This window comes from Panthera uncia, chromosome E3 (assembly GCF_023721935.1).
Source record: "Panthera uncia isolate 11264 chromosome E3, Puncia_PCG_1.0, whole genome shotgun sequence".
NCBI classification, from domain to species: Eukaryota; Metazoa; Chordata; class Mammalia; order Carnivora; family Felidae; genus Panthera; species Panthera uncia.
In genome coordinates this window covers 29,380,547-29,394,842 of record NC_064815.1, presented here as the reverse complement: position 1 = coordinate 29,394,842, position 14,296 = coordinate 29,380,547, and the positions used below count along the sequence as shown (strand labels likewise).

At 44.5% G+C, this 14,296-nt stretch overlaps 1 protein-coding gene across 1 annotated transcript in view; it reads left to right on the top strand.

The window, feature by feature from the left end:
• Positions 1-14,296, top strand: part of CYTH3 (cytohesin 3) — a 175,931-nt gene that overhangs the window by 126,765 nt on the left and 34,870 nt on the right. The gene's annotated exons all lie outside the window — the stretch shown is intronic.

Here is a 14,296-nt window from a genome sequence, read left to right as displayed (position 1 = left end):
TTTGGGGAGTGGAGGGCATTAATCAGCCAACTAGAATGTTCTGTGGGTTCTTGAAAGAATGAGTTTTGTACTGTCGCCTGGTAGAGCGTCATGCAGAGTCAGGCCTTGTTGGTTGATGATGTTGAATGTTTCTGTATCCTTGCCCATTTTCTGTCTGGTTGTTGAGGGAAGGGGATTGACATCTGCCACTAAAATCGTTGATTGGTCTATGTCTCCTGTTGTTTAGTTTTGAGAGAGAGGGAGTGGGGCACGGGTAGAGGGAGAGAGAGAATCCCAAGCAGGCTCCGCACTGCCAGCACAGAGCCTGATGCAGGGCTTGAACTCAAGAACTCTGAGATGATGATCTGAGCCGAAATCAAGCGTCAGTCGCTTAACCGACTGAGCCACCCAGGTGCCCCTCTCTAGTTCTGATGTTGTTGGAGCCACACATTGTGCAACTGTGCTGTTTGTTGCCTACACATTTAGGATGGCTTTGTCCTGATGGATTGACCCTTCCATCATGATAGGATGTCCCTGTCTCTGGTGATCTTCTTCGCTGTGAAGTCTACGGTGTCTGAGAGCGATACAGACAATCCCTAACTTTCTACGGTTGGACGTGCTTGTTTGTTACCTTGCCATGGTGTGAAAGTGATATGCATTCAGGAGAAAGCATACTTCAGAATTTTGAATTTTGATCTTTCCCAGGCTAGTGCTTTATAGCATGACGTTCTTTCGTGGTGCTGGACAGTGGCAGCCATGCGATACCATAGGTAGAGGACCGAAACACTGGCAGCCATTCTGTAGCCATATAACCATCCTGTTTTCCTCTCTCGGTACAGTGTTCAATTATGTTAACGTGAGATATTCAGCACTTTGTTAGAAAACAGGCTTGGTATTAGATGACTTGACCCATCTGCGGGCCGATGTAAGTGTTCTGGGCACAGGTAAGGTGGGCTGGGCTCAGTGATGATCAGAAGGCGTGGTAGGTTGGGTGTATTAAATGTATTTTCGACATACGATTTTTTCAACTTACCATGGGTTTATTGGGACCGAAAATCATCCCAAGTCAAGGGAGATCTGTATAGCCACTCCTGTTTTCTTTTGCTTAATAAGCATGATTTGTCTTTTTCCATTCTTTTATTTATTTATTTTTTTATGTTTTACTTTATATTTGAGAGAGAGAGCGTGCATGAACATGAGCAGGGGAAGGGCAGAGAGACGGAGACAACATTTGAAGCAGGCTCCAGGCTCCGAGGTGTCGGTACAGAGCTCGACCTGGGATTTGCACTCCCAGTGAGATCATGACCTGAGCTGAATTCAGACGTTAAACCGACTGAGCCACCCAGGCTCCCCCCCCCCCCCCACCAATTCTTTGACTTTTCACCTACATTTATCATCGTGTTTGAAATGTCTCGTAGCCCCCATGTAGTTTGGTCATTAAAAAAAAAAAAGCTGCCAATCTGTGTCTTTTAATTGGTCTTTTATATTGAAGGTGATTATTAATGTATCAGGACATAAGTTGTCATTTCATTTTTTTTTTTTCCTGGTCCTCTCTTTCGTATTTCTCTGAATTTCTTCCTGTTAGTTACTTGAACATTTTTTTAAGAATTCCAGTTTGACATAGGCATATTGTCTTTGAGTGTATCTGTTTGTGTAGTCTTTGTGTGTGTGGTTGCTCAAGGGTGTTTGCATGTATATATGTTACGTATTTAAAATACGTAAATATTTAAGTCTCTTTATATAATTAGAGTTTGCTGGGGTCATCATTTCATCAGTTCAAATGAAACGGAAACTTTTTTTTTTAAGTTTATTTTCGAGAGAGAGTGGGCACACAAGCAAGGGAGGAACAGAGAGAAGGAGAGATGGAATCCCAAGCAGGCTCTGCACCATCAGCCCAGAGCCCGATGTGGGGCTTGAACTTACAAACCGACATGAAACCAAAAGTGAGAAGCTCAACGGACTGTGCCCCCCGGCTCCCTGAAATAGGGAAACTGGACCTCTCTTTATATCTCTTACCTGTTTCTTGTACGTACTCCATCCGACAGTGTTGGAAGTTTTGTCCCAACCATACTTTAGAGAATTTGAGAAGGAAAGTTTATCGTACTTACCCACGTTTTTACTCTTTGTGTAGTTGTGCCTTCTTTTGCAGTCTCCTTTCTGTCTAGGGACCGGGAGCCATTCTTTGAGGGCAGGACTGCTGGTGACAGATTCTCTCAGTGTTCCTTCACCTTCGATCGTTTTAAGTTCTCCTTCGTTCCCGAAGGAGGCCTTCAGCATGTATGGAATCGAGAGCTGACGGTTCCTTTCTTTCTTTACTTGAAAACCGTTGCGGGACTTCCACCGGCCGTGTGGGCTTTTGATGAGCAATCCGGCCCTTCACCTGCTCCTGTGGGGAGGTGTCCTTGTCTCCGGCCGATTTCAGGCTTCTTTCCTCTTTCAGAAGCATTTGTGTAATGTGACTTGGCGTAGATCTCTAGGCCATGCTATTTGGAGTTTGCTCACCTTCTTGAATTTGTAGGTTTGGGGCTTTTTTTGTTTTTGGTGTGTTTCTTGGGGGGCAAATTTGGTAAGTTTTCAGTCATTTTGAGAAAGACTTTTTCAGCCTCTTTGTCCTCCTTTGTTTCGGGGAAGTACTTTGTTCTCTTCTCGACTGTCGGAAGCCCCTTTCAAGTGTGAAGCATCTGGTCTTGGCTCGTAAGAGTTCGCCAAGAACTTTCTGGTCATGCACACCTCTCTGGGATTTTCTTTGTTGACTCAGGTGCCCCATATTGGAAGTGGGGTTCTGAAATCCTGTCATGACTCTTTCAAATCTCGAGAAGTAACAGATGTAATTCTCCTCGGAGGAAGAGAGGGTGTCCTATCCCACTTTCTTCACATGCAAAATGACTCTAGTTCTGTGTGGGGTGGGTTTTTGTTACAAAATTTTTGTCTGTTTTCTGTTTAACTAAAAGAAATTCACTGTTCTGTCCAAAGCTGATCAAAATCGAGATGGGGCGCCCGGATGGCTCAGTTGGTTAAGCGTCCAAGTTCGGCTCAGGTCTCAGGTCATGATCTCACGGTTTGTGAGTTTGAGTCCTGCGTTGGGCTCTGTGCTGACAGCTCGGAGCCTGGAGCCTGCTTCGGATTCTGTGTCTCCCTCTCTCTCTGCCCCTCCCCTACTCACTCTCTCTCTCTCTCAAAAATAAATGAATAAACAGTTAAAAAAAATTTTTTTTAATCAAAATGAAGGGGCACCTGGCTGGCTAACTCGGAAGAGCATGCAACTCTTGATCTCAGGGTTGTGAGTTCGAGCCCGAGGTCGAGAGTAGAGATTACTAAAAAAAAAAAAAACAAAAAAAAAAAAAAAAATCAAGATAAAATATGGTTTTCTCTATAGTAATTGTATGAGTGGGCAGCTCTTGCCTGTAATGGTGAGGAAGCACAGAGCTTCACAGAGCAAAGGTTAGCAGCAGCCTACAGTTTTTATTGTAAGTGGTAATCTGATACGACTGTGGGAAATTTTGTCAACCTTATGCACTCTTGAGGTTACATAATAAGGAAACAATACATCAGGTGTTGCCAGTTCCCATAAGCTCCCCTCCATATAAGGTTTCCCTATCTTCAACATCTTAGGTCAGTATGATACATTTGTTACAATTGATGGACTAATATTGATACATTGTTATTACCTAAAGGCCATGGTTTACAATAGGGCTCTTTGTGCTGTATGGTTCTATGGGTTTTGCCAAATGCGTAATGTGACCTGTATCCACCAGTACATTATCCTACACAATAGATTCACTGCTCTGAAAATCCCCTGTGCTCACCTATTCAGCCCTCCCCTTGTCTCGCTGGACCCCTAGCAACCACTCACCGATCTTTTTACTGCCTCCATAGTTTTGCCTTTTCCAGAACCTTGTATGGTTGGAATCATACAGCCTGTAGCCATTTCAGACTGGCTTCTTTCACTCAGTAATACGCATCCAGTTTCCTGTATGTCTTATCATGGCTTGACGGTTCCTGTTAGTGCTGAATAATATTCTGTTGTCTGTTTTATTTACCACAATTGATCTCTTCACCTGCTGAAGGACATCTTGTTTGCTTCCGGGTTTTGGCAATTATGAATAAAGCTGCTGCAAACATTCGTGTGCAGGTTTTCATGTGGGCGTAGGTTTTCAACCCATTTGGGTCAGTACCTGGGAGTATGATTGTTGGATTGTATTATAAGCATATGATTAGCTCTGTGCAGAACTGCCAAATGTCTTTGCACGATTTTTATTTACGTGTATTTGGGAAGCTTCTTCCCCCTTCACTGCAACTTTTGGCTGTTAAAAAACATTGATTATACAGGGGTGTGATGCCAGAATGTTTATTTTGCTCTATCATTTAATTATCCAGGATAGAAAGTCTCATTGGTCATTATTTTTTCATGATTGAGGTAAAAATGTGTGTTTCTTTAAATTTTTTATTTTATTTTTTTAATTTCTATCCAAGTCAGTTAGCATATAGTGCAACAATGATTTCAAGAGTAGATTCCTAAGTGACCCTTACCCATTTAGCCCATCCCTCCTCCCATAACCCCTCCAGTAACCCTCAGTTTGTCCTCCATATTTATGAGTCTCTTCTGTTTTGTCCCCGTCCCTGTTTTTATATTATTTTTGTTTCCCTTCCCTTATGTTCTTCTGTTTTGTCTCTTAAAGTCCTCATATGAGTGAAGTCATATGGTATTTGTCTTTCTCTGACTAATTTCACGTAGCATAATACCCTCTGGTTCCATCCACGTGGTTGCAGATGGCAAGATTTTATTCTTTTTGATTGCTGAATAATACTCTATTGGGGACATTTGGGCTCTTTACAGACTTTGGCTATTGTCGATAGTGCTGCTATAACCATTGGGGTGTATGTGCCCTTTTGAAACAGCATACCTGTGTCCCTTGGATACATATCTAGTAGTGCAGTTGCTGCATAGTAAGGTAGTTCTATTTTTAATTTTTTGAGGAACCTCCATACTGTTCTCCAGAGTGGCTGCACCAGCGTGCATTCCCACCAACAATGCAAAAAAGACCCTCTTTCTCTGCATCCTCGCCAACGTCTGTTGTTGCCTGAGTTGTTCATGTTAGCCATTCTGACAGGTGTGAGGTGGTATCTCATTGTGGTCTTGATTTGTATTTCCCTGATGATGAGTGATGTGGAGCATTTTTTCACGTGTCGGTTGGCCATCTGGATGTCTTCTTTGGAGAAGTGTCTATTCATGCCTTTTGCCCATTTCTTCATTGGGTTATTTGTTTTTTGGGTGTTGAGTTTGATAAGTTCTTTATAGATTTTGGATACTAACCCTTTATCTGATATGTCGTTTGCAACTATCTTCTCTCATTCCGTCAGTTGCCTTTTAGTTTTGCTGATTGTTTCCTTTGCTGTGCAGAAGCTTTTTATCTTGATGAGGTCCCAATAGTTCATTTTTACTTTTGTTTCCCTTGCCTCTGGACGCGTGTTGAGTGAGAAATTGCTGCAGGCAAGATCAAAGAGGTTTTTGCCTGCTTTCTCCTTGAGGATTCTGATGGCTCCCTGTCTTACATTTAGGTCTTTCATCCATTTTGAGTTTATTTTTGTGTGTGGTGTAAGAAAGTGGCCCAGGTTCATTCTTCTGCATGTCACTGTCCAGTTTCCCCAGCACCACTTGCTGAAGAGACTGTCTTTATTCCTTTGGATATTCTTTCCTGCTTTGTCAAACATTAGTTGGCCGTACATTTGTGGGTCCATTTCTGGGTTCTCTATTCTGAGAGATCAATTCCATTGATCTGAGTGTCTGTTCTTGTGCCAGTACCATACTGTCTTGATGATTACAGCTTTGTAGAATAGCTTGAGGTCTGGGATTGTGATGCCTCCTGCTTTGGTTTTCTTTTTCAAGATTCCTTTGGCTATTCGGGGTCTTTTCTGGTTCCATACAAATTTTGGGATTGTTTGTTCTAGCTCTGTGAAGAGTGCTGGTGTTACTTTGATAGGGATTGCATTGAAATGTGGATTGCTTTGGGCAGTATTGACATTTTAACAATATTTGTTCTTCCTGTCCAGGAGCATGGAATATTTTTCCTTTTTTTTTTTTTTTTTTTTTTTTTTTTTGGTCTTCGGTTTCTTTCATAAGCTTTCTATAATTTTCATCATATAGATTTTTCACCTCTTTGGTTAGATTTATTCCTAGATATTTTACGGCTTTGGGTGCAGTTGTAAATGGGATCGATTCCTTGATTTCTCTTTCTGTTGCTTCATTGTTGGTGAGCAGGGATACAACTGATTGCTGTGCATTGATTTTATATCCTGCAACCTTGCTGAATTCATGGATCAGTTCTAGCAGTTTTTTGGTGGAATCTTTTGGGTTTTCCATATAGAGTATCATGTCATCTGCGAAGAGTGAAAGTTTGACCTCCTTCTGGCTGATTTGGATGCCTTTTATTTCTTTGTGTTGTCTGATTGCTGAGGCTAAGTACTAATGTTGGATGGCGGTGGTGAGAGTGGACTTCCCTGTCTTGTTCCTGACCTTAGGGTGAAAGCTCTCAGTATTCCCCCATTGAGGATGATATTAGTGTTGGGTCTTCCATATATGGCTTTTATGATCTCAAGGTATGATCTTCTATCCGTAAAAAAGGTGTATCTTTTAAGATCTTTAAATGCTTGGTGGTTTGATTTAAAGTTCAATATTTATTTAGAAATGTCAAGTAATATTCAGGAAGAGAATTGAATTTTGATTAGCTTTTTGACATAGTAATATATATTACCCTATTCATAGGCAAGGAAACTGAGGCACAGAGAGGTTAGGTAAGTTGCCCATGGTGACACAGCTAGTAAGAGGCAGAGACAAGCTTTGAGACAAGGTTGTCTGGCTGCAAATTCAGGCTCCTAATTACTCAATCACGTTGCCTCTGTACTTAATGTATTGCATTCGGGATCTGAGTTGAGGACTTAACATGTCTGTAGCCACCTTTTAGCAGTGGTTCTCAAATTCCAGTGTTAAACAGAATCATTTGGGATGCTTGTTAAAATTCAAAGCCCTAGGGGTGCCTGGGTGGCTCAGTCGGTTGAGTGTCTGACTTTGGCTCAGGTCATGATTTCGTAGTTCGGGAGTTTGAGCACCTCATCGGACTCTGTGCTGACAGCACAGGGCCTGCTTCAGATCCTCTCCTCCCCTCCACCTTGCCCCTCCCCAACTTGCGTGCACGTGTGTGCACACACACACTCTCTCTCAAAAATAAACGTGAAAAAAAATTCAGAGCCCTAGGCTTCATACCCAGAGGTTCTGATTTGATAGGCATGTGATAGGAACCCTGTTTCAGACAAGTACCTCCAAGTGATGTTGATGGAGAGGGTGGCAGACCACGTGTGTAAGACATTGCTCTAGGAAATGAGCTGGAGTCCATGACTCAACCATAACCCCTCAGATAAGGATTCCAGAGAGCTGGCCGAGTGGCTCTTCTGTGTAGTTTTGCTGGATGGAGTCAGGGAATAGTCCTTTACCACTGTCTGTAAGCTGCATGCTGCTGCAGAAGCTCTCCCGTGGTTCCTTGGTGGTCACCAAACAGTGACAATCGTGGGTTGACACGTTGGTCATCAGAGAGGGTTTATATATGAAGGCAGAGGCGGATCTGGGGAGGAGGACAGTACCATGCGAGTGTAAAAACAAAGCAGTTAGCTTAAAAACTTCCCATGACTGCTCTAATGCTGACTCTGTTGCTGATTTTATCTGTTATCTTTGTATTTTGCAAAAATTCTTCCCTTTCTCATCGGGTGAAAGATGTGTGTGCCTAAGGTGGGAGGGGATTTGGGGGCAGAGTAACAGCCACAGCACGTAAGGAGGAAGGGGCAGTGTGTGTACCTCAGGCCAGATTGTCCTCAGGTCGCCCTGGGTGGACCAGCATTGGCTCTGTGAGGGTGTGGCAGGTTCTTAGAAGGCCATTTTAGTGCCTTTTGCAGGACATTCTTCCTTCTCTTTATTGAGGATGACAGGAGATCACTTATCCGTAAGTAGACTTTCAGGGCAGGTAAATACAGCGCTCACATGTTAGGTGTGCATAGAAGTCAAGCTGTTGCGCGTATCTGTGCGTGCACACACTTGTGTAACTACCACCCCGATCAAAATCCGCACGAGGCACCCTTCTCCTTCGGCTCCCTCCCCTGCTTCCCAGATGAACCGCTCTTCTGATTTCCGTCCCACAGGCTCGTGCCCGTTCTTGGCCTGTTCCGGCCATACCTGCTAAGTGCAGTCCTACCCTCCACAGCCTTTTGTGCCCGGCGTCTTTCACTCAAGCTTGCGTCGGGCGCTGCATTACTTGCTGTGGCCGAATAACATTCTGTTGTGTGGATGGGCCACCCTGTGGTTATCCGTTCACCTCGCGAGGGACACCTGTGTTGTTCCTGGGCTTTGGCCATTGTGACTGATGCTGCTGTGAGCGTGGGCCTTCCGTCAGTGTGGACCCGTGTCCCGGCTCTCTGGGGAAGTCCCCGGGGAGGGACCGTAGGGCTGGGTGCAGACTTTGGACGAGCTGCCGAAGCGGCCTCGTTGCCCTTCTTAAATGACTTTTTTCTCTGCGTTATTTTCCCCTTTGGGTTTAAACTGTTGTTGTTTTCCTAATCTCTGAAGGTGAATGCTTAGCGTATTTTCAACTTAACTTTTTTCTGAAGTACGTGTTTTCAGTTACAACTGCTTGTTTACTAGCACACAGGCATCGGTATTTTCATTATTTTCACCTCAGAATTTTCTCATTTACTTTAAATCTTCTTGGACCAGTGTGTTCGTTTTCTTTTTTTAACATCTATTTATTTTTGAGAGAGCATGCGCAAGTGGAGGGGCCAACACACACACACACACACACACACACACACACAGAATCGGAAGCAGGCTCCAGGCTCCGAGCTGTCGGCACAGAACCGGATGCAGGGCTCAAACCCACAAACTATGAGATCATGACCTGAGCTGACGTCGGACGCTCAACCGACTGAGCCTCCCGGGCGGCCCTCAGTGTGCTCTTCAGAATGGTGCTTCTCAGTTTCCAAACACGTTTGTTTTGTTTTGTTTCTAACTTAACTATTTTGTGGTCAGAGAATGTGCTCTTCACGGGACCGATTTTCTTTTCGGTAAGAGGTCTGTGCGGGAAGCCCTAAAGCATGCCGAGGATTTGGAGCACGAAGGGGTAGTGTGTAAGCCAGACAACTGGGCGCTTGCCATAGCCCTGGGCCCTGGCTACGGCCTGGGGCTCTAGAATGCAGTCACCAAAGGAACGCCTTCCTGGTGAGCCCTGGAACCTCTGGGTCCCCGGTACATCCCGGGGACTGATTCAGGAGGCCGCTGCTCCCGCAGCATCCCCCGGCCCCAGGAAGCTGGAGCCTGAGCGGGAGCCCAGACCCTCGGCGAGGACCCTCCGCGTTCCCGTCCTTGCTGGCCAGCCGGGTGAGGCGGGAGGAGGAGCTCTTGGGAGATCAGTACAGCCTAATTCATCCTTAGCAACCCACGTGTAAGGGTCCGGGAATGGCATTTTGGGCTTGCTCACCTCTGCTTCATAGCGAGGCCCCCGCAGAGGCCGAGCAAGCCAATTTGTTGCATTTATCACACCAGTCCTCTGAGATTGATTGACTTTTTTTAAGTGGACCAGTCTGCAGTCACTTAGCGTGAATGTGCATCATACAGCTGTCGAGTGTGGGGATCTAAGTGAATCTCAGTTTCCATCAGTTGTAAGATGCGGCATTATTTTGTGTGCCACTAAAGAGAAAAGAGCTGCTCATTAAACCAGACTTCATGATTTCTTCTTACTTAGAATTTTTCATTTATACCGATTGAGTTTTTAAATTTTGTTTGTTTGTTTATTTATTTATTTATTTTGAGAGCAAGAGAGTATGAGTGAGCAGGGGAGGGGCAGAGACAGAGGGAGAGAGAAGAATCGCCAGCAGGCTCCATACTGTTAGCACGGAGCCCGACCTGGGGCTCGATCCCACAAACCTTGAGATCATGACCTGAGCCGAAATCAAGAGTCATATGCTTAACTGACTGTGCCACCAGGCGCCCCTGAACTTACTTAAACATTGATTTTTATAACTTTTTTTCTGTTGTGCATACATGTAAAAAGTAAAATATGAGCAAAATAAGTTGGTCAGGGTATTCCCAAAACTTCTTCACAGGGTCCCACTCTTCAGAATCACTCTAGGGAGAGTATTTGTGTTTTTCTACACAGCCTGTCCTCTGTGCCACCAAAGGCATGGGTCACACAGCATTTCTCCGAAGGGTACTGCTTTATCACCTTTGGAAGTTTTCAAAAGCTAAGTTTTTATGCTGTGCATTGGTGATTCTACCATAAGGTATCAGTGAAAAGTTTGAAGCAATAACCAAGCAATAACCCTTCATCAGATGGTTCTTAAATTGTGTGTCTGTGACAGAAACATCAAGTTCAGTCATGCCTCTAGCAATAATAAGCATATTCACAGATAAGGCGGTGACCTGTATATGTCACAGTTAATTTCAAAGACGTTAAAATGTGGGGAAAAAATGTGCGTCTTAAAATTGTTGAAGTACATTACTTCCATTAGTGCAAGCTTGTGAATTACGTTAGTTGAATCTGTATCTTTGCTTTTTTTACTTTTGGGAAAAGTGCCATTTTTATATATATGTCAATTTTTGCTTTATATATTCTGAGCCTGTGTTGTTAGTGGCATACAAATTCAGTCTTGTTAGTTGTGTAATTAATTGAACAATATGTCATTGTGTAGTGACTTTATCTTTGATTTCCTGTGTTACTTTAGTAGTAGCAACTTACCTTTGGTTTCTCTGGCACGGCATTGTCCCCTTTCACCTTAAGTCATTAGGCATTCTTCTATTTTGTGGGTGCCTCTTGTAGAGAACATTTAGTAGGATTATTTTATTTTATTTTATTTTATTTTTTTTATTTATTTATTTATTTTATTTTATTTTTGGGACAGAGAGAGACAGAGCACGAACTGGGGAGGGGCTGAGAGAGAGGGAGACACAGAATCGGAAACAGGCTCCAGGCTCCAAGCCATCAGCCCAGAGCCCGATGCGGGGCTCGAACTCACGGACCGCGAGATCGTGACCCGGCTGAAGTCGGACGCCCAACCGACTGCGCCACCCAGGCGCCCCTAGGATTATTTTATTTTATTGAGAGCATGAGCAGGGGAGAAGGGCAGAGGGAGGGAGAGAGAAAGTCTTAAACAGGCTGCATGCTCAGTGCAGAACCCAATGCTGGGCTTGATCCCATGACTGTGAGATCATGACCTGAGCTGAAATTAAGAGTTGGGTGCCCAACCGACTGAGCTACCTAGGTGCCCCTAGTTGGATTTTCTTTTTTTAAGTCCAGGTTTTTAAACTTGGTCCTTTTTCCATTTATGTTCATTGTAAACCTATCAGTTATTTGTTGCTGCATAACGTAACAAAATATCCCTAAGTAAATATCTTTAAGTGACAATGGTTTATTTTGTGCCACCATTCTGTAAGTTTGCCGACACGTCTCTAGTCTGGGCCCACACACATGGTGGCATTTCAGCTGGCAGGTCAGTGGGGCTGAGCTCCTCTCAGATGGCCTCACTCCATGGCAGGGGCCTCGTTGAGGCCTCAGTGGAGCTGGGTACACCTGCTGGGATGCCTGGGACTCTCCCCGTGTGCCACTTTTCACAGATTGCATTCTCGAGGGTGCTGACCTCGGCTTCTCCAGCACAGTGGTCTCAGGGTTCCAAGATAGCAGAGGTACCCGACCTCCTGGGACCTGGGCTCCGGGCCCTACACAGCGTTACCTCTTGGTCAGAGGAAGTCCCCCGGTCAGGCCCGATTTGTCCAGGAGGAACTGCCACGTATCATTGCTTTGTTCTTCATTCTACCACAGTAACCCCGAATCTATTTGGATTTCTTTTCTACTCCCATGTTTTATGTTGTGTATTTCTTTCTTTTTATTTTATTTTAATTCCAGTATAGTTAACATACAATGTTATATTAAGTTCTCATATACAATATAGTAATTCAAGTGTTTTGTATTTCTAATGGATTTTATGTGCTTCTCTGGTCTTTTTTGGGTTTTTCTCTTTTTCTCCTGTTGGAGTTTTTCTTCCCCTGTCCCAATTTGGGCGTATTAACTCTATTCCGATCCCTTTCTTGCTTGGCCTTGAAATGTTAAAGTGCATTTTTAACTTGCCACATCTAAAGTCGATCATGTGTACCCTCATTCTTAGAATGCTGAGAACTTTAGAGTGAATTCTTTTCCCTTTTACGTGCTATTGTTGTGAAGTGTTTTGCTTCTGTCTTGTATTTGCTGAGACATTATGGAGTCCATTTTTCTTTAGGTTTTCTCTGTAGGTTTCCCTCTTGCATTGCCCTTCTCCTGTCTTGAGTCTTTTTTTTTTTTTTTTTTTTTTACATTTATTTATTTTTGAGAAACAGAGTGAGACAGAGTGTGAGTGGGGGAGAGGCAGAGAGAGAAGGAGACACAGAATCCAAAGCAGGCTCCAGGCTCTGAGCAAGCGGTCAGTACAGAGACAGAGCTTGATGTGGGGCTCGAACCCACGAACCGCGAGTTCATGACCTGAGGCGAAGTCAGACGCTCAACTGACTGTGAGCCACCCAGGCGCCCCTGTCTTGGGTCTTTTGATTGAGGCTCGTTCTTTGACAACTTCCCTTCTTGATGGTGCACTGGTGCAAACTCCTTGAGTTTTTGTCTGTCTTAAAGTGGTATTTCACCAAATCCAAAGAAGGCTGGGCAGGGAATGGGTGTCGTGGGGCAAACGGAGGTGAGCGTGATGGAGGGCGAAGGGAGGTGACCGGGACAGGAGGGTCTGCACAGGTTTGAGCGGTGGACCCAGAGCACTCCCTGTGCAGAAGCTTGGGCTGCTTCGAGCTTCTCGCTTTCTTCCCACAGGGTGAGTTCTCTACGGCCCTGGCAGGAGGGCCACCGCTGCCCCCGACCCGACCAGCACCCAGCATGGCTAACGCGTGCCCCACCCTGTTAGCCATGTGAACCCTGCTGTATCAGCTCACTGAGAGCAGTTCTTCGTGGTGATGAGACACTGGAGCTTACCTAAGAGCTCACAGCCTTCGTTTTTGTTCTTTGTGTAATCTCCTCACCTCGGTGGTAGCGAGGAACTTGTGCTAATTTAACCTGTTCCTTTAGTGTTACAGGGCAGGTATTTGTCTATGTGGGCTAAACCACAACCTGTACAGATTTCCCACTTAATGAATCAGCAGGACCAGATGCCAAGCCCATGCTTTGCCCGTGTTGTACGTGCCCCGTGGAATTGGTCTACCTCTGAGCTGACCAAAACGCTAAAAAACAACAAAGAAACCCAACCCTAACAAAAATGTTGGTGTGGATTAGTAATCAAGGTAAAATTTAAGGGTAAGTGACATTACTTTTGATTAGGACTAGGTAGCCAAAAACGTGCATTTGTGAGTTAGCTGCATGTGATTATTTGAACTCTCCCTGTTATCACAGTTTTGTGCACTGGATAATTTGTTAGCTATCTCACATTTGACATATTGTGACTAAAATGTAGTGACAGTTTCTGGGCACAATTTGTATTTGGGGAACATTATTTTCCCCTGGAAGAAGTTAGAGAGCCACTGATTAACTTAATTGAAGGTGTGTGTGTGTGTGTGTGTGTGTGTGTGTGTGTGTGTGTGTGTAAAGTTGGTAAGGGAGTCATTAGACATAATTTATAAGTTGCATCTAAGTAGATTGGGATCTGTTAGATAACCAGATTGTTAGTATAATTTGAAAATTAGAAAATAATTCTGAGATACCATTTGCTTATATTTTATTTTTTAACCTTTTTTTTTTGATGTTTATTTTTGAGAGAAAGAGACAGTGTGAGTGGGGGAGGGGCAGAGAGAGAAGGAGACACAGAATCCAAAGCAGGTGCAGGCTCTGAGCTGTTAGCACAGAGCCTGATGTGGGGCTCGAACTCAGGAACCGTGAGATCATGACCTGAGCTGAAGTCAGACGCTTAACTGACTGAGCCACGCAGGCACCCCGATTCTAAAGTTCTTGATACAGTACTGCATACTCTATTTTGGTGGGTTATTTTAGTAGTATTGATTGATTGATTGATTGAGGGAGTGTGTGTGTGGGGTGCACTTGAGTGGGGGGTAGGGCAGGGAGAGTGGGGGAAACCATCTCCAGCAGGGTTCACACCCAGCTCCAGGCCTGACTTGGGGCTCGATCCCACGACTGTGAGATTGTGAACTGAGCCAGAATCAAGAATCAGATGCTGGGGCGCCTGGGTGGCGCAGTCGGTTAAGCGTCCGACTTCAGCCAGGTCACGATCTCGCGGTCCGTGAGTTCGAGCCCCGCGTCAG